Genomic DNA, 20,989 nt, shown 5'->3' with positions numbered 1-20,989 from the left:
TAGTGTGGATTACAGCCCAGTTTATCCATGTCCCTGTATGTATTTACTAACATTATCAAGGCTTATGAGCCAAGGACAAGGTAAATCACACAAAAGGTACAGACAAGCTTTGAGCTAGATATTGGCCTCATTATGGGGTAAAGTTGTTGGCTCACTGTCTCGCTCCCAAGGATGTACAAGGCTGCTTTAACAGGTGCAACACACTGACTGACTGTCCAGTATTTTTCATTAAGGCCGTCCTTTAAAGTGGAGTTTAGCAACTGGCAGTCTGCCCCTAATAAAGTATGTGTCTGTTTTTACTGTATGGGAACATGCTGTGTACCTAAAACAACCCCCAACTTATACTCCATACAATTAATAAACAAACAAACAAAAAACAAACCAAAAAAACAAAGGATGGAAACAAATTAACTGTTCAACTCTCTATTCAGAAAATAGATTCGGGTCAACTTTATAATCTTCACTTATTTTGTCCTCTCACAGCAACAATTTCAACACTTTTTTCTGGATAGGTATAAAAATTCGATATCATTGTTTTTAAATGTTTTAATTTTAATGCTACCAGATGTCTAAAACATATCAACCAAACTTTTACTCCTCATTTCACTGAGATTCTCTTGAGAATTTCACTAAAGACCAAACTGCTTCTGCTGTCCCTGGATGCTGCTGGTTATGTGGCATGTTCATTAAGATAATGATGGATAGCATTTAAACGGACCCTGAGCTTTATAGAGATAAATTTCCTGCTTGGCTTCTTACTCAGCACTTTGGCCTTTCCCCCACTCATTGTGCACTTTATCACATAAACACCCTCACTCAGCCTAAGATGGAGATTAGCAACGCCTGTTTTCCCCAACTTAATCCTATCAATCAACTTGCTCCAGGGGCTATCAAAAGTGCAAAATACATCCCAAAATAATCATCACACACTCTGCCCAGTGTAACCAATAGTACTAAGCAATAAGAACATCAGGACAAGGTAGTGGTAGAAGGGCATCTGTGTGCTTGCATGGGATGAGAAAAAAATAAAGAAGGAAAGAGAGAAGGAAAAGTGTGCAAGAGAAACATTGTGTAAATTAATGCCTCTTGTGCTCTCTAATGTATCATTAGGCTAATGTTTTTTATAAGGCACTTCAAATGTCAAGGCATTGGTGGATTTAGTGTAAACTTAAATTCCATTACCTGGCAGGCATTAATTGCTAACAGAGCCCAGGGATCTTTCCCCAAGGGCCCCTATGTTTCCTCTCTGTCATCTGGCTAACTATTCTGTCTAGACTAACTTAGAGCACCATAATCCACCATGGGGATCAATAAACTGCACATAATTCAGCTCCAATAATGAGCTTTCACTTCAACACAAGCGCAAGCCTACTTCCCAAGAAACCGGCAGGGGCATAAAATGATAATGTAATTATTAAAAGGACAGACAAAATGAGTAAGCACTTTCACACAGAAAGGGAGGGCGAGCCTGGCCTCAATTAGACACACTTAAAGCTATCATTGTTATTCAAGACAAAGCTAATCAAGGAGGAGATACTAGGGCATCCATTTCAGCAGGTAATGGAATGACGCTCAGTGGCTCTCCCATTTCCACAGGCTCATGATGTTATAAAGGCCGCCCTGCAGTCACGCGTCAGTGGGCACTCTTTAATGGACTGCAATAGATGTGGTTTTATCCACCAATCACAGATACAGAGGAGGGGACTTGGAATAGAGGAATTAAATGGAGGACTTGCCTAATAGCGACACATAAAACCATAAGTGTGAAAGATTATTTTACACCTGTAGTTTCCATTAGTAGCTTAGGAATAGAGAAGCTAAGTTTTGTATATGATACAGATATTGAAACCACTTTCATTCAGCAGTTAAGATTTCGACATTTGCTGTGTGAGAGTATTTTATTCAGGCACCATCTATGCCGTGCCATCCACAGATCAAGCTAGCAGCTTCCTTTTAGACTACCATGAGAGAGCTGGTGTGTGACAAAAAAAGGTTTAACCTGGGGCCTTATCTGCTAACTACTGTTTCTCTAATTACATGCATCCTTGAACCTCAGTAAAATTAAGAGAAGCTAGTTTGTTTTTTACACTCAAGTGCTCCTAATTCATCTGCAGGCTGCAGGAGGTCCAGGGTGGATAAATCAGGCCTTTACGGAAGGGTTGCTCCTACTGTTTATCTGCTGGTGACATTTGCTGCATGGCCCCAACTGCACCATAATTACCCCACTTATTCACTAAACAGGAATCATGCCTGGCAGGAACCCCCTGCCACAAAGGTTGCAGGACTTAAGGCAATATTCTTTCTCCAGAGTTCAACTGCCATGGCTTATGAAAGGACTCCATTCATTTGAACATCAGCATGGGTTCACTTTAGCCTAGTCTAAAATAAAATGGGGTCTAAACTGACTTCTGGCTAGCCAGAACGAAGAGCATTATGGCCGATGATGGTAAGGAATTTACAGCTGACTGAACCTGCTTCCTAACACACAGCACACCTTGGCACACTTCGAATGTCATAATTCCCATTGAGGACTGGCATTTGGAGTTGATTCTACAGCCCCCGAAGCCAGAACTCTGGAAGAGAATCGCTATCCATATCCCAATGAGGTAGACTGTCAAGGGAAAATGAAACAAATATAGAAATAATGTCATCGTCCAGTATACACATATTGTGTATTTAGTGTGTAAATACAATATTAGAATACAGTCCTCATTTTCCCCTCCACTGTCTTCCAGTAATTGCCATTGTAGATGACTGATCACTGTCTTGTGAACAGATCCAAATTCAGCTCAACCACTGCCAATTAAAACTATGGATTCTATGTTTCTCTGTTTCTTGTTGTGCATTTTTTGCCTAGCATTCTGCATAGTCTTATCCATCAAAAACAGTAAGCACAGATGGATGACGAGTAACAATGGGATCGTTGGTTGAAGTTGTGCAGTAATGAGTGTCACGTGAGTTACATGTTCAAATTTCAGACAGCCTCTCCTGATCCTAAAGCTGCAATCAACACTGGGCCATCTGCAACACTGCAAATTAACATAATTGGTGTACATTTCATGCTTATAGAGAGTACATTTTTAGCCACTATTTTCAGCCTTAACAAGATGAGCAGTAGAGTTACTGTGAGTGCAACACTGTTGATTAGACACAGAGAGTAGAAGCAGACAGGAAGATCTGTTGACTTGCTCAAAATGGATGAACTGACAATCAGAGTTTAGCATACAGCCAGGTGTTAGGGCCAGAGTGCAAGTAGGCCAGTGTGCATCTGACACAAGTAACTTACCAACACCTGGAACTGGGGTTGAGGTGATCGACAGCCTAGCCATCTTGTCAGACAGCTTACAGATAGAATGCAGACAACACTTAGGCCTCTTCCAGCTGCTCTACCAGAATAAATTGAACTTGATTAGAATTAATCACACTGAACCACATACAATTTGCAAATATCAGGGTAAATATTGAAAGAAATCTGCTTGGAAATTGTAGTAAAGAATAAAAGGGGGAAAAAAATCTACTCAATTGAACCAGTGTAGCCTAGTCTGACAATGTACCTCAATGGGAGCATTTATTGTAACTGAGAAAGACACATTTAGACATGGAACTAAGGAGCCATTTTCTATGCAGAGTGCAATTTTATATGTAAGCTATGATGTATTTTATGAAAAACATTTTCAGACAGTTTTACCATTGATTAAGGGCAAACTGCCTGTACATGTTTCTGAAATTATCTATTAGTTAGAGCACTTCAATGTCTACAGTACGGTACCAGTTAGCCAAATTAGCGGGAGTTTTCTGCTGACAAATTACCAGTCTTACAGAGTATATACCCATTGTGCACAGGGGTGAGTAGTAACACGTTGGTAGTAATAGTGGCTATTAGATTTTATACTGTAGGTTTTATGAAGTTGAGCACCAAAATGAGAAAGAAATTACCATGACAAAATCACATCGCTCACATTAATATAATTAATTCATTTAGGATGAGGAGGGGAATAAGGTCACCATAAGTTAACTATCTCCTTTCTGTTGTACACCACGAAAAGATGAAGTATGCAAACTGCCTGATTTTAAACTTGTATCTAATTGTCTCACGTCATGGGTCTGGGCTAGGGCATTGTTGCTTGAAGAATAAATTGGGTAATTCAATTAAAGTGCTTTCCAAAGACACATCATAAGTGATGGAGAATGACTATAACCCAGGCCTGAACTCCGTGTCCCCCCCTATCGCTCTGTTTGCCTGACAAATGGATGGCGGTGTATAATTGAAACACATTGCTGCCAGCGTAGGTCAATAACATCGCTCCTTCTGCCCACCAGCACCAGATTAACAGACTCTATTTTATCTTCCCTCTGCCTGTCCCAGCTTGATAGAGCGGGAGCATCAGCTGCTTATCCATAAAGAAGGCCCCTTATCTGGAAAATAAACAAATACATAAAGTGCAACAGCCTGCTGTCTGTCCAAGCAGTTAAGGGCTACTTAGTTAAAGGCAAACATGTGGGCAGTGTTTTGTTTAACACATCATCATATGAGATGAAGCACAGCTGTCACTTCAGTAATCCTGGAAAGACTGAAAAAAAAAAAAAAATCTGTGGATTTCCGCCGGCCAAATTCTAGATTGTGTAAAAAAAATTTTCATTCACAATTTGATTAACTTTTTAAAAAAACAACAACCAAATTAGCATAAAAAGAACTCAATGCGCCATTGCAGGACAAATGTCATCCAATGTCATTCAGTAATGTTTGCCCTAAAATCAAGGACAAGATAGGTTATTGGACAAAGAGCAAATTGGGATGGCATAAAATAATTAACATTTTGATAAAAAAAAAAAAGACCCTTACTTCTGTAGATTTATAATGCAAATCCATCACTGTTTAGGCATGATAAACACAGAGGATTAATTAGCTTAAGCACAAGTGTAATGTGAAGCTAAAATGGGTGATTATATGTATTTAAGCCCAAGCATAACAAATCTACTGGCTTAAATTAATTTGATAAACAAATGGGAAAAGTAGGGTTAAGGTTCAAGGGTAAAAAAAATACCATTATCTCCCACGTTTCACTATGTGCTTTCATGTAATTATATGTTAGGTTAGACAGAGTTAATTGAATCTGGTCCATTCAATGTGTTTACAGTTTAGCTATAAGGAGTGCGTGCAATAATTCCTGACTTTCAGCATGTTACAAAATCAAAAAAGTAGTCTCAAAATACATTTCTAGAGTTCATGCGCACAGAGCTGTGTATGTATTGTTTTTTGTGTGCACTGATAAGGGGTCTGTCTGTAATTTTATATCTTTAAAGATAGTGTTTACGCACGTTCCCACATGGAACACACAAATTAGTCGTGGATGCATATTCAATTAAGTCCTTTGTCAGGGGTCTATGTAGGGGCGGGACAGAATGCATAGTACAGTAATCCATGATGCACAACAAGGTGACAGCTCTATTGTCTGTTTGATGGATAGAAATTATTTTCCGGCATGCTCGACAGACAGATTAAACTACTGTGTATGGGGGGAGGCGGGGAGGCAGCCAGCTGTATGGAAGGTTCCTCCTTTTCCAGGTTAAACAATGCCTTTAATTTATTCCCTTCTCACCATCAGGTTGTTTGACATTACTTTTCAGCATCCCACACACTCATTTCTCCTTCATGCCCTCACTCATTCCACCTTTTACTGAGGGAAAGGCTTAAAACAGAGGGGATTTCAACATGCAAACTAATTTGTGCATTATGCTGGAAGCCCCAAAGCCAATGTCAAATACACTTTCACTGTACTTTTATCAAATAAACTACAGTTTTAGCTTTTCCTCTTCATTTCCTATTTGGCTTTCAGTCTGGTTTACTCTTGGCCAGATTAATTATATAGCACAGTGCAATTTTGTGTTAAATTCAATGCTCCCTGTCAGCTACTATACTCTACTTTTACATAGAATGGTATTATTTAATCATGACCTTAAAGGGGTTATTTTCAGATGAATTAAATCACTGCACTGTATATTTGTATTGTTGTGGTCTGGCCTTAAATGCTGTAAAGAGGATTCAAAGAGTATATTAAAAAATGATATGGCTTAAAAGTCCTTGATACCACAGATTACTCATCATTGTAAAAAGATATTACTGTCTCTCTTTAAAGTTAAAAACATTCTTTTACCTTATATTTCTAGTGTGTACACTGTTTAGTGTTCAAGGTTTATTTGAACAATCCAATTACTTTTTCATCAATGAATAGTAATTTATTAACTATTTGGCCATGACAGCCTGACTCAAAACATAAAAAGAAAAATTATAAAATGATGATGGCTCTGTTTAGCCTAGATACCCCCTTAACTCCCAGTAGCAATGACTTCATGGGTTTCTTTAAAAATAGAACTACAAATAAAAACTGCCATAGAAAATTATAGACACATCCTCATGTGTAACAGCTCTAAAATATTTTAAAGTTCTTTATGCTACTTTAACTGCTCATCCCCCATAGATCTCACTGGACTAACTTCAACTACTGCTTAACCTAAACCATCAACATGCCTTTCAAACCCCATTCTAACTAGCCTGACAAATGTTGCTTTACCCTTATTAGACACATCCATATTAGATTTGATCAATCTATCTCTATTAACAGGCTATGTACCTCTATTAAAGGCTTAAAGTTGCTGTAATCAAACCTCTACTTGCCCTAGGTGTTTGGCCAGACATTGACTGATATGCAATCTTCGGTTCATATTTAACATTTTTACAAAAATCAGTTGCAAAGCAATGATGTGACCACGTGAGTAGGAATAGATTGTTTCAAGATTTCTATTCAGAGTACATGATAATACAAAAACAGCCCTCCTGAAAGTGATCTTTTCTTTGCTTCAGATAACCGACTTATCTCTATACTAATCCTGTTCTTAGTCTTAGTGCTGTATTTGGCACCACTGACCACAATATTTTATAGAGATTGGAACATGCCATTGGGATTAAAGGAACTCCATTTGTATGGTTTGAATCTTATCCGATAGATTCCAGTTTGTTCATGTTAACTGCGATTACCATTTTTCAAACACACAAAAGTTAGTCACATGTATGGAGTTTCACAGCCTGTTCAGGGACCAGTACTCTACGGCTCTTTTAGGCAACACTATTAAGAAACAACCCATAAATGTCCATTGGTTCACAGATTGCAAACAGCTATATCCATCTCTGAAACCACATGAAACATTATTAGTCAAACTTCAAGCATGCCTAAAAGATTTCCTGCTTCGAAATTCAGACAGAAAGGAAGTTATTGTATTTGGGCCTAAGAAAAAAATGTTCTATCTAACCATAAATTTACTTTAGAGGGCAAAGTGTTGGACTTCTCTGTAAGGAACCTTGGAGTTATTTTTGACAGGGTTATCTGTATAGTCTTGACTTGCTTTAATATGATTTAATATGATTTAATTTTGAACTGTCCCTATTTAAATAAAGAACTTACAAGTAATAAGAAATGACAAGGTAGAAATACTTTGGAAGCATCTGACTAACATGGTGTTTTAAGGTCTATGTTTAATAATCCAATTCTAATGTAACAAAATAAAATTGCTATATTAAACCCACAAAGAACAATGAGAAGTGTGCTACAACACAGTTCAATACACGTGCAAACAAAATAAAAAATATGTGCAGTGAACAATACTAACAGCAAACCTTCTTATACTGATTATGGATTGAGGTTGAAAATTTTGCATGTGCTTACTGTTGGGTATAAACACTAAATGTTCATGTATGGTACGGACCACCTCCTGTAAGCATTGATCAGCCACATCCCTGAACATCCACGCTCTGTAGCCAGAAGATTTTACCAACAGCTGTTTGTTCAGGGGCAACTGCCTATTTTAAATTTGCTTAAGTAAAAATGATTATTGCCAATTAAATGCCCATTAATTGTGCAAGCAAGGGATACTGCCAGCTGTTTACATAGGGGAGAAAAATAGTCCTTATTTAATTTCTCTGCCAGCCAGAAACATACAATTACAACACAAACATTGTAAATTCAAGAGAGGCAAAGAGAGAGCAGTTGGAAAAGCTCAGTCGCTTTTGATATACAGTAAGTAAGCTCTGTTATCCTAGGAATGCAGTTTTTAAAAATAAGTACATATTTGCCTACAATAGCTAAGAGAATTCCAAATAATATCTGCTGCATAGAACCCAACATTATGCTTTACACTAAATTTAAAATAATAATTAACAACAACAAATATTTAAACAATGACTTGCTTTCTGAATACACTACATTTTTGGACATATCTTGAACCAAGTAACTATAATAAAAAAGTAATTATAAGTTACAGAACATAAGTAGAGGAGATTATTAAAAATACTAGTGTAATGTACTAGAACTGTTCACGACAAAGTTTCACGACAGGTAAAAACTACAGTACACGAATGTTTTATTCAATTGTATTTTCAAAAATTCCAATGTTTATAATTCAAAATCATGTGAAAAGTGACCTCAAAGTTTTTTGTCCAAAGCTCTTTGCTGACCTAAGCAGATGTTTGCACCTATGCACTGCTGAAATCCTGCTGAATTTGTGATGAATGGTTGTCAGCTGCTCTGGCAATCTGGATGCCTTTAACCTGACCCAACAACAATAGCCCAAGACCCTCAGCTTGTGCCCCAAATCGGCGGAAAGAGCTGAATTTGGTCTTTTCGATAGTTAGTGTCTGACCCGGGCAAAACCTGCCAAGACTCAAAGCAGCACACTTATTCCCACAAGCCCAGACTTAGCTTAGGCTTCCAAGAAGAAGCATCTATTGCAGGTGTCATTAGCGTACCTCTGACCCTTTTCTGAGCCGACCTTATTAGAGGTGTGGAGAGTAGACGCAACCTGCCTCACCTGTAAAGATGGGCACTGAGCTAGCTAATACTGCAATTCTGTGCAAAGACTAGTGGGATAAATAACATTCAAGCTGTCATGTGAAGCGCTGCAAAAGACCATACAAAAGATAAATGAATTTTGAAATCGAGGAAAATTATTCAACCATTTACAACCCCTGCTAGCACATCACTGTTATTCTATTTGTCTTTCACCACTTAAACTGTAAAATCATAGAGAGCTCTGCAACCATTTCTCTCTCCGGTTTGTTGCTTTACTTTCACAAAATAACACATCATTGGACAGATAGCATCAATTCTGCCCAGGGTAATCCCAGCACCACTGGTTGTATCACTCATTCAATTGCAGCCGCTGGCTACAGCAAACATTACACACTGCATCAAGATTACCGGAGAGAGGCAGAACAGGAGAGAGAAGGGCAAAAAAAAGGACTGTATCCATCATGTCATGATGCCACTGTTATTGTGACAGATCAAATTCTGTGCGGCGTGTGTGTGCACATGCGTATAAGTGTATGTGTATATGTTTCCTGTCCATCTGTGAGGGATGCATACTGTGATCTCCTACGGTGGTGTAATCAGTGTGTGTGACCATAGATGTTTTGAGTAGATTTGTGACGGTTGCCTGACTGCCATGACCTCCTTTTGTACAGTTGATGGGACTCTTGTTGCCATGCTTGTTTCAGCTGCTTCAATTAACCTTGTGTGGTACAGCCCTGCAACCCCACCCACTTAGCATAAAGGGCAGAAGGGAAAAAAGGAAAAATTAGAAAACCAAAGAAGGAAAAAGACAAATGACAAGTGAATATAAAATACAGCAAAAATAGGACAGAAAATAAACAAATAGTCTATAAAGGGCAACAATTTTAACAGTGTGGGAGCTATAGTGTAATGGCAATTGGTGCTTTAGTTGTTTTTCTGCCTGCCTCATGGAGGAGCTGGCTGGCTGGCTGCCTGGCTCACTGGTTGGTTTGCTGTACTGTGTCTCTCCTCTGGGGGACTTGGGTTTGCATTTCTGGCCTTTGAAAGCAGGAGGGAAGATGAACAGTCAGTGTCAGACTGCCTTTTAATGGTCAGGAGTGTGGTTAGTTCCACTGACTCAGGCCTGTCCCCTGTGATGTTGGTCCACTCCACATAACTGGCCATAATTCAACTCATTTGGCAGTTTGAGGTCTCCGAGGTCTAGGGATAAAAAGTGTGGAGAGGCCTAATGGCAGACGGAGGAACCAGCTGAGGGCACTTCTTACAAGATCTCCACAGGAGAACATTTCTGGAGCAAACCCTGGAAACCACAACAATCCATTAGCTCCTGAACAGGAGAAACAGGCAGGGCAAGAGGAGAGAAACAGGGGGACAGGGACTTGCAGATCTACAGGTATGATACAGTTTGCATCATATAGATGGAAGGCAAAACCCTCCAATTCACCGCTTCCTTTTTGTGTTTGTTTTAACAACTAATGGTTCAGTACAACGTGCAACACTGAAACTAAATATACTGGAACTGAAAATAAAAATCAGCAAATCCTCATAAGAAGCAACGAATCAACTTAAAATGCAAAGACAAAACACATGCACATACAGTAAGCAATACTGAAATGGTGTTACATTATACTTTAGTGATGTGGTTTAAAATAAAAGCTAAATAGAATCTATGGTGAACATTTACAGGGGGAATCCACTACCACAGTGGGTCTCTGCAGGGCACCATGCCTCCTAAGGGTTATTAATTGAGCTGTGGAAAGAGTAAGTGGGATGGGACTGAGAGGGGGCACAGTGTGTGTTCGATAGGAGAAAGAATATTTTGGCAAATTCCAGTCTGAGCATGTTTTGGGGAGTCCTTTGAGAAGACAAAGTGAGAGCATCTGTGAGGGAGAGAAGGAAAGAGAGAAATTTTTGAATGCGTGCGTGTGCTGATGTGTCTTTGTGTAAATGAGAGAGAGCCCCGCTGACCCCAAGTTGGAGCATTCTGGCAACACAATTAAATGGTGTTGAAGCATAAGAATGAATAATCAATCTGCTTTATTATCGCTGATACAAAAATAATACTGCTGAAAATTCCCAATTCTCACAAAACTATGCAACACAAATGTGTAGATATGTTTTAAATGTATGATATTTTGTGAATACTTTAAATTTGTAGGAAAATTTAAAGTATTTTGAGTGTGCACCTCTACACAAAAACAACTTGACTGGAATGTCAGTTGAGTATGACACACTCAGACGTACCTCAATTCGCTTATATGAAGGAAGCGGGCAACATCATTGTATCATATCAAGATGGGAGCGTTAGGGAGGAAAATGTTTCAATTTGACAAAGGGAGAGGTTTGCCCATCCAAGCAGGTGTAATTTTGGGATTAGGATTCACTGTATGCTGGATAGGGTACATGTATATGATGTGAAGGGTAATCATAGGCTGCAGTTTTGTAATGCTAGCCACCACTACACTGCAGTGCAATCAGCACTGTGAGAAAATAAGTGGGTCACAATGCGAGACCTTGATTAAAATCATGGTGATTATAGTGCAGCTTCAGCTCTGATTTTGTGGGTTTCCCAACATCTGTCCTCGAGAGGAGGAACCCATATGAATGAAAATAGACACAAAATATAAGTGTAAGCATGCTGGCTGAGATGCTTCATGGGTGCAAACATGTGCATGCTTCCACTTCTCAATTCACACATGCATATTCACAGACACAGAAAAAAAAAGAAGAGCATGAAGCCTATAATCTACACATAATGTACAATCTGTGGTTCAATCTTCTGTAGGTAGATGTTTACTGGACTACTTATTCCTATTTACTCTATTATCAAGGAACACATTGAAACTACATATAGTACAAAACTATACTTGTAACATCGATATTAAAGATTACTGTCTTCTATGTGAATTACAATATTCAGCTTAAGATAGTGCTAGCATCAGACATAAAATCCATCCAGTCTCCTCCACCCAGCCCTCCATCTCCCCGCTCTGCTCCACTCCGCTCCAACACACTCTGCTCAGTGCTTCAGGTAACCATGGTTATAAAATTACAATAAACAAGGATGCTTCAAAACTTTCTAATCAAGCATAAATAAATAGAATTCCCTTATTGGTTAGAAGGGAAGGTCTCATTTAAAAGCCTTTAGAAGCAAATATCTCTGAGCTGTCGCCAGTGCTGTTTACTCAGTCTGAAACACATGGGTTTTCAGCAGGTAAGCCAAACATTTACCAATGTAAGACATAAACAAATCTGACTTTAACTTGTTCAATAAAACAAGAAAAGGCAGTGTATTTAGCATGATGAATTGAGTTTTATATTTAGTCATTAAAAAAAAAGTAGAATGACTGCATGATTGATACGGTTTTCCCCTTTTTTCGCCAAGTTTGTTTGGAGTCGGTGTGAAAGTGCAGGGTGAGGGAAACAATTCTCGTGCCATTTAACAGCAATGTGAAATCAATATATGTTCTGAAGTGGGAGGAAAAAACATCATTGTAAACTAGTTATTGACGTGTTAAAGTAATTTACACTTGCTAGTACAAGACAGATCGTGGCAATATTTATTTAGCTGGCAAGCTGGCAGTGGGAAACGATACAGCAGCTGCAGCTATCACCAGATGCTGGTGTTACAATGTCCGTCCATCAAACCATCCCCCTCCCTCCCCTCTTCCTACACTATACACTTCTCCTTCACTTTCCCAAATGGCTGGCTCCCTTTTCATTGCAAGCTGACAGTCTTAAAACAACTGTGTAATTAGAGGTGCATCTATCACAGGTTTATTCTGGTTTTCCGTTTGGGAGTCACAGGCTTTTGGAAACACGAGAGGACAACACCAGAGCCCAGGGAGAAATGGTAAACACTACACTGGCAACCCAACATTATTTGCACGCTTATGTTAATGCTAAAAACAACAATTTTGAATAAGCAATAAAAACTATTCTGTTTGAAGTCTCAGTTAAATTAATGGATTTTATGTTTAATGAAATGCTGCTGCAGACAGACGTCTACAGGAGGGAGAAACGGATAACGGCAAAGCATCAGACAACATGCGAACAATGCAATTAGTCAAACCAGTACACCACCCCATGCAAAAAGAAAAAAGAAAAAAAAAAAAGCCTAAGGCTGGAAATAAAAAAAGAGAAAAGAGGAAATATGCAGCAGTATGTTGAGCTATCCCACCATCAGCTGCTGCAATTAGGGTAGCACAATGTAAAATGTCACAGTGGATCTGTATTATCGGCAGCCCTGTCACAGGAAAAGGCCAAGAGGAGCGTAAGAGTGGAGAAGCACAGAGTACAGTGAATCCCATCGGCCGAGCCGGTTTAAGCAACACGAGAAGGATGATTGTGTAAAGTTATTGCTGAACAACTCTGGGATTCAAGTTCAAATGCTGTCATGTCACCCCAATCCTATTAAAAAAAAGTCAAAATCAGATAAATATGATTAACTGTAATATGCAATGATCTTAGGCCGTTTGATGAAAAACAACAGGGCATAGGCGCACGTAAGGTTGGATATATGTACACATGTATCTACAGAATGGTAATAGTGATATTTATAGATTTTATAACTATAAAATAATTGGAATTTAGGAAGTTTGGGTGATATTTCTTATTAAAAGTACTTCTGGCTGTATAATGTTTACCCATTATTTTTGAGAAAACAATATGACTGGATACAGACAGAATATGATGAAAAAAAGAACATAAACATCCTCTGCTATTCTGACAAAATTATTTTCATGCTGCCGCTTTCCATCTATATTAAGAAAATAATGGTGACGAAAGATCCCTTTTAATTTTCAGCTCAGCATCATTTTGACATGTGTAACTGATGAATCTCCACAGGATATAATAAATCATTTGCAGATTTCTTCTTGTTTTTGATCAAGTTGGGATGACCAGACTTCTGCCCAGGCTCATTACATTTAGGGAGTAGATTGAAAGCATGCCTACACATGCTCTCTGTTATTGTCATTATACACCCAGCTCAAGCTTCTGAGCAACTGTAGAATTATCACCTCTGCACATGCGCCCATAGAGTCACACTAACAGATGAGCTATGTTCACACACAAACACATGAGAAGCTATTACTGTATTTGTTTGAACAAAAGCGCACTCCAAATACAAATGTGTGTCTTTGTCTTTTGACTAGGTTAGAGGGTATGATCTCTGCATTGTCAAAAACATGAAACCAGAGAACAGCTGACGGTTTTTTTAGGAACAGATTGGAGAACATTTGAAAGATTGTGCCTCCTTGCTGGACTAACAGTACTGTAAAAGAAAATGATGGCATGACCACAGACCACAGCATAATATAAGCTCCCTCTAGTGGTTTTAGAGTAGACTGCGCAGGAAAAAGTGCTATCCTTTCCATACTGCTGAAAATAATGAAATTCTGTCTCTGTTTGAAAATGTCAGGTTCAACTAACAAATAAGAATTAACTTGTAAAGTTGTACAATATATATAAAAAAAATAAAAGAGGGACATGTGAAAATATTTTTGCAAATACAATTTAGCAGGTGGAGACAAGGATATGGGCAGTAAATGTGTGTTTAGACAGTGAAAGCTCATTCAAAGTACCACAGAAATCCATCAGCTGCACTTACCCCTGAAGAATGGAGATGCAGAGGGAGAAAGATGAAGAAAATGAGACATGGAGAGTGTGCGAATGGCAAAAACAAAAAAAGGGCGAGGGGGAAGTACATTAGAAAGAAGGAAAGTGGACAGAGTTTTCAAACGTTGTTCACTTCTTGCAAAAACAAACAAACAAAACAAAAAAAACTTTGGCAGCTGTTGTCCAGTTGACTTCTCTTCAACATCCCATTTTTTGTACTAAATAAAACATCACACCTATTTTTTTTTTAAATCAATCACAATTCCATCATTCCTGATATATTTTAAATGCTACATTCAAAACACCAAACAAGAAACAACTAAACTCAAACTGGACTGTTTCTAGCAGTGGTATGAGTCATTTGGAAATCACCTGCACCAGCCTACTAAATATGAGACTGTCTGGAGCAAAAGACATCAGCAGATCTCAGCTTTTTCTATAAACAGCACAATGTTCATAAAGTGAATACTGATATGGAGAGCTGCGATTCCTCTGAAGAGGCGTCAGCAGGTTAAGAGGATACCTTTTCTTGCTGTATTTCTACTGTTTTAGTCACGGCTGTGTCTTCTTTCCAATTTTACTTTTTTCTCCCTCTATCTTCCTTTCTTGCCAAGGTTTATCCCTGAGGTGTCCTCTGGGGCTACCTACTGGATAAGCCATTTGAAATGCATTTTCTAAAGAACCTTCCGTTCCAGTTTTGAACTGCTGCTATCTCTCAAAATGTCCTTAAGAAAAAGTGTAAGAGAAGAACAGTAGAAAATGTTTGAAAGAACTCTTGCTGTACTGTTAAGTGTAGTTTACTCTTACAGAAAGAATTCACGGTTTCCCAGCAGCAGTGTGATACAGACTTCTGGGACTGTGATCCGTACTGGTGGGTACTTCAGAATGTGACCTGCTCTGAGAGAACACTCCGCTGCGCCAGTATTGTTCAACTCAACAGGGGCTGAAAGAAAGGCCAGGCTCATAGGCCAGTGTAGGAATTTGGGTGAGATCATCCACTGGTAAACATTTCTCATTAACCCTGTAAGTAGGATGTTATTTTAATCCCACGTTATTCAATCTTACTGTATAATACATTAAAAGGAATCCCAGAAATTGCGGTTTAGTTGCAACTGACATGCATTTGGTTTGCAAAAACATTTCACTTCCCATCCAGAGCACAAGCCGTGATCTGCTTGACTGTAAATCTTCACAAATGGCCAATAAAAGGAACTATTTAATGTATTTGGTATGACCCAATATATATATTTTTTTGCCAAACAAGTAAATTCTGGACAAATAAAACATATTGGTGTACCCTACAATGCCCTGTGTGTTAAATCGTGCACATTTTGCACAGTATCTTTAACTATCTGAAAGGGTAATCTATAAACCTAAAGCCATGATCAGCCATTTTCCATAAAGTACATCACAGTGTGACATCATGGACTGCAGCCTGCTCTGTCAGCCACTTATACCAATTATAGCCAGAAACCCCTGTGGTGGTTTGATAAGACCTACTACAATTTCTTCCAATGAAGCAATTTGTTCCAATATTTGTTTACAGAGAGAGGCTGTGACTAGCAGCAAAAATACTATTTATTATCTCCACTTGCCATCAGGGCAGAATGAATCCACCACTGGCTAATCTTAACCTGGCCTTCTCATTCAGGTTTAATCTGGTCACGGCGAGTTAGCATCTAGTACGGAGCATGTGCGCATGTGAAAGGGTGTGTGCGCGATCCTGTGTGCGTTGAGTATGTGCATGCATTTAAGGAGGGTGTGGAAGAGAGAGATAGACAAGCCAGTCATTCTCCTCCTGCACCCTCCCCCCCCCCAATCCATGTCAAGAACCAATCACGTGTGAAAACTTGCCTTAACTTTCCTTGCCTATGTTACTACAGCGTCAGAGAGAGTTTGACAGATCTGTGCGCCACGGAGGCGTCTCCCCGCCATTTGGCATGCCATGCGCGTCTGGTGCGCTGGAGACTGCCTGTCAAACGCCTATGAGTCGGTGGCGCAGCCAGGGACCCTACAGAGCGCCAGATGGGCCATTAAGGTAGTATTAATGTAGATGCCATCGCTTTTCTCCTCTGACTGGGACATGCTCTCTCGAACTGCGAGCAGCTGCTGCCATTTACTAGGACAGCTTCCTGCTAACTTTAGCCAACTGGCATCACCGCTGACTGGCTTTCAATGTAATGACACTCTTTCAAATATACCTGTGACTTTTGTCTATCTTTCCCTCCTGCCCTCCCATTCCAGAGGTTTTAACTGGATAAAGCACTTCCAGCAAGTGTTGCACAGAGACACATGATTCCGCACGTGCAGGAAAAGATTCTCTCTCCCTTTCTCTCATAGGCACACATACATAAACATCAGCACTTTAGTAGGAGTGTTGAAACTGGATCCATCTGTACACCCACTCTTAAGCTCATAATCAAGGCATGATATTCAGTAGTGTACGGTTATTTCTGTTTATGCCCTACTGAGTGCTAATATCATGCTTTAATTGAGAGAAAATTGGCTGTTGGCAAGAAACAGAAAAGAAGGTTACCAAAACCCCAACCATGGATAAGTGTTGCAATCAGTAATATTCTATTTAGTTAAGTAGCCTAAAATGGGATGTTTTGAGATCATTATTCAAATCACATTGACAAAATCCTATTACGAGAATTAGTTTTCCAGAAGGAAATGTACAGAATTATTGATGTGTAATAAATGTGCTTTCAGCATTACATACACTAGGGGCATATTAGGAAACAGCGGGGCATATGATTCAAACCCAAACAAGGTCACAAACACCATATTCTCTCATTCACTAAGACAATTAGGCGTCTTTCAAGTGCAAACTTTGCACATTGTCTCATGGTAAGGAGAACAGCAAACCGTAAAGAATGCCTATAGTGAGTTCCAGAGTGCAGCAGAAGTCATCATACTGAACAAACCCAACACTGTGTCCAAAACAAGTAAGGAGAAGGAGTGAGAAGTCAGAAGGTGGGTTTGTCTTCACACTTTTGAAAACATGCAGAATCTCCAGAGGCACAGGTTAGCCTTCCTACACAGCCGAGACTACCTCCCTCAGTTTCCTCTCTTCCCTGTTTCTCACTTGCCTTGCTTTGCCTTGCATTTTTCAGCAAAACCCAGGGCCTGAGAGGAGGAATAGAACAACTGTTCTTTGAGGTGCCCCTAGGGGACATGGGTATAGTAGTCTAGGTCGCTGTACACCCACAATGAGTTCCCAAGTACTGCATAGCTTGTAACTGCAGCAGAACAATAGAGAAGCGATATAAGTATAGACAGCAACTTTTTTGTCTGCCAGCCTCTCTTTTACTTACTCCCTCTATCTATCTCAGCAGCATAAGTGGAAGTGAGATTTGGGGGAGGGTTGTCTATCTTTGAGTCTCGAGAGGCAACTCAGATGAGGACTTTAGGGTTGGCATCACTGGTGGTCAGTGTTGAAATCAAACGCGCTGTCACCGAAGCGCAGCGAACGCTTATGCTCTGCACAGCCGTACGTGTGCTATCAAACTAACACCTTCTCCCTTGGCTGCTCCTGACAAGGAATTTCCTCATCTAAAAATTAGCTGTACATTGCCAAGAGCACAGCAGCAACCTGTAAAGTTTTGAACAGATTTGATTCTGAGTAGATAGGCATACATTGTGTTCAATAGTAGGTACAAATGTATGGCATTCCTACATTATGAACTATGATAATGAAAGAGGATGACATTATCCTTTATTGATGACTGTAGAATGAACAGTGAAACAGCTGTCTATCAACTCAGCCTGATTTAAACGTAATTTCAAGAGCCTCTTCAAAAAGTCAGTAATCAACCTCCTCCAACAATGCAAACCAATTTCTTCATTGTTGATGGAGAACGGCAATTGCTATTTTGGTACTTGGACTCAATGAATAGGGCCAGCCTTCTGTCTGGGTATCTACATATTGAACAAGAGGCAAACTGGCACTAATCAGCATGTCTGACAAACAAGCAATGTAGCAGAAACAACCACATACATTTTTGTGTGTCCGCCTGACAGCCTGACAGAAAAGATTAGGAAGGAGACAGCTTTTGCAAAGTAAACTTGAGGATCCGAAAACAGGGCTTGTATATCGATATGAGATTTCATATGGATCCGTTTCCCACAGCTTTATCCAAGAAATCCAACCTGCAATAAGCAGGATCAGTTCCTTTATTTACAAGGTGCATGTTAATGCTTTGCCATGTAGATGCTTTCAAAAGCACAGTAATGCCATCCTCCTATTGTGCTGGAATGATCGCTGCACCAGGACAAACAAGGCAGGCTTTGATAGGTACAGAATAATGGTGCTACAGAGCTAAGCAGTGTGTGTGTGGGTGAGCTGCAAATAGGTTATTTTGGATGTTTTTTTGGAAAGAAAGGAGGCATTACTGAGGCCTATTGGTGCACCAAGGTATACTTCCAACCAAGGCGATTAACATGAAAGGAAATATCTAATGTTATTTTCCACTGCTGTGAAGAGAGAAGCAGAGAAAAGCCTGTAATCACATTATTATTTGTGTCGGAGATCAAGATCAATCAGGGTTAAAGCGTGTCACAATGTTTAACAATAACAATGGATGACTGTTTGTGGAGGAGATATATACAACACAACTGGATGTGTAATACTAGGGTAAGGGGGGTAGGGGTTGGAGGTGGCCAAAAAGACTCAATTCCATTTTTTTGTTTCTCTTTGACCAGAGTTGTGATGATTCTGCATTCTAATTCTATAAACTCAAAATATCCTTCCATGCATGAACACACGCACACACACACAGTAGATAAGAGTAATGTTTGACAAGTGTAAATGGGACTAGCAATGTTTTCTAATAACATGCGAAATAGAACGAGGAGGCACCATTGGAATAAAAGACAAGTGTAGAAAAGGCTTCACTCCCCTCAGAGGCCTGTACTGGAAATAAGGAAGCATCTTAAAGCTTGGGGAGAAACTCAAATACAGACTACATCAGCATAGACAGACTACAGAAAACATAAGCACAAAAAAGCAACGCTTACTTTGACTTATTTTACAGTGTTTACACAATGCCTTTAAATGTATGAATAGCAGAAGAGTGCAAAAAAAATTTCATCTCAAACCATTCCGACAAATACATGATGACATTATGTCTTTTATGATCCCTCTAGCAAGCAGGTGCAAGAAACAACTGTGTTCCTGCAGAAAGGTCTAAGATTTAGTCAAGCTGGAGAGCAAGTGAACGGTGAGAGAGAGATTCAAACTTAATGAATGCTTTGGCAGCTTGTGTGGAAAAGGCAGGGAGGCAGGCAGTGATTAACGGAACACTTCAGAGTACAAGGCACAGCGGTGCTCAAAGAAAACAGTGATGATCTCCACTTAATCGTGGAGAAGCCCGGAGCATCTGCCGCCAGAGCAGGGCAGCGGCACCGGCGAGCTCCCGCTCCGCTAGGCTGTCATCTCCAGAGAGCTGTGGCCATATGCTCGGCTTTGCAGCAAACTCACAGGAAGTTAATTTTCTGACAAAACAAAGGGATAAATATGACATTCAAACAAGTTGTGTTCAGCCAGGCTGAACACGGATGCCGTGCCAAGCTCAAGCTGCACACGTGTCACACTTAGGAACAGAGTTTATTTTCATGCTCCCACGGTCTCTTTCTGCCTAGTTTTGTAGAAACACAGAGAACAGGGGGTATGCTTTCAGCTTGGCAGTGTTACCATACTTACACACTGAGGTATATTATGTTTAAACAAGGAAATAAACCAATGAAACCTATGGTATTTGATACCATTTTGATACTTCCAAGGTTAACACAATAATACATCCAGGGACAAAATATTTCTAGAGTAGCGCACAAAGAACTGGAGAGGGACTGTACTATTTGCATACAAACACATCCTTCGAAACTCACACAGACAGGGCAGAGGCATAAAACAGAAAGAAAAACAAGATTAGCTTTCATTTCTGTTCTCAGACACAGCTCCCATGGTGTGGCATTAAAATGATGTCAATCAAACTATTAAAAAGGAGCTCTGTCTAACCTTGTCTGTTGCAGGTGAAACGCCACAGTGGGTTCGAACAAAGGGCTCACAGGTGTGCGCAGAATCCCAACACCTTATCACTGGGCCAATAAAGAACAGAATATAGTGTTTCTCAGATCTCACCAGGTCTGCTACCACTCGATTTCAGACAGTAAGGAAAAACTGAGCCTTAGGGGTGAAACTAGCAGTTCCAACCTACAGATTCTTTACAACAATAGCAAGTATCGCATAGTATGGCATCTGGGGGATTGCTGGAGGTGGAGCAGCTTGTCTGCTCTTACTGAAAAATAGCGCACACAGGGAGGCAGTAGGGATGAAAGAAGATGGAGGCTGGTGGTATTCAAGAAAGAAGGCCAGATTTGGGCCTCCACCTGGGGCAATCAGGGGCCACTGCCATATTTAGAAGAAGGAGGAAAATGTGACTCTGGGATACACATACCACCAGGTCCCATTCTCTGTTAATAATGCTGCATTTCCCTCGTTCAGTATTTGCTGCTTTTGTAGAGAA

Source organism: Channa argus, chromosome 11 (assembly GCF_033026475.1).
Source record: "Channa argus isolate prfri chromosome 11, Channa argus male v1.0, whole genome shotgun sequence".
Classification (NCBI taxonomy): Eukaryota; Metazoa; Chordata; class Actinopteri; order Anabantiformes; family Channidae; genus Channa; species Channa argus.
The sequence above is the reverse complement of the archived record's forward strand: the minus strand, read 5'-3'. Positions refer to the sequence as shown.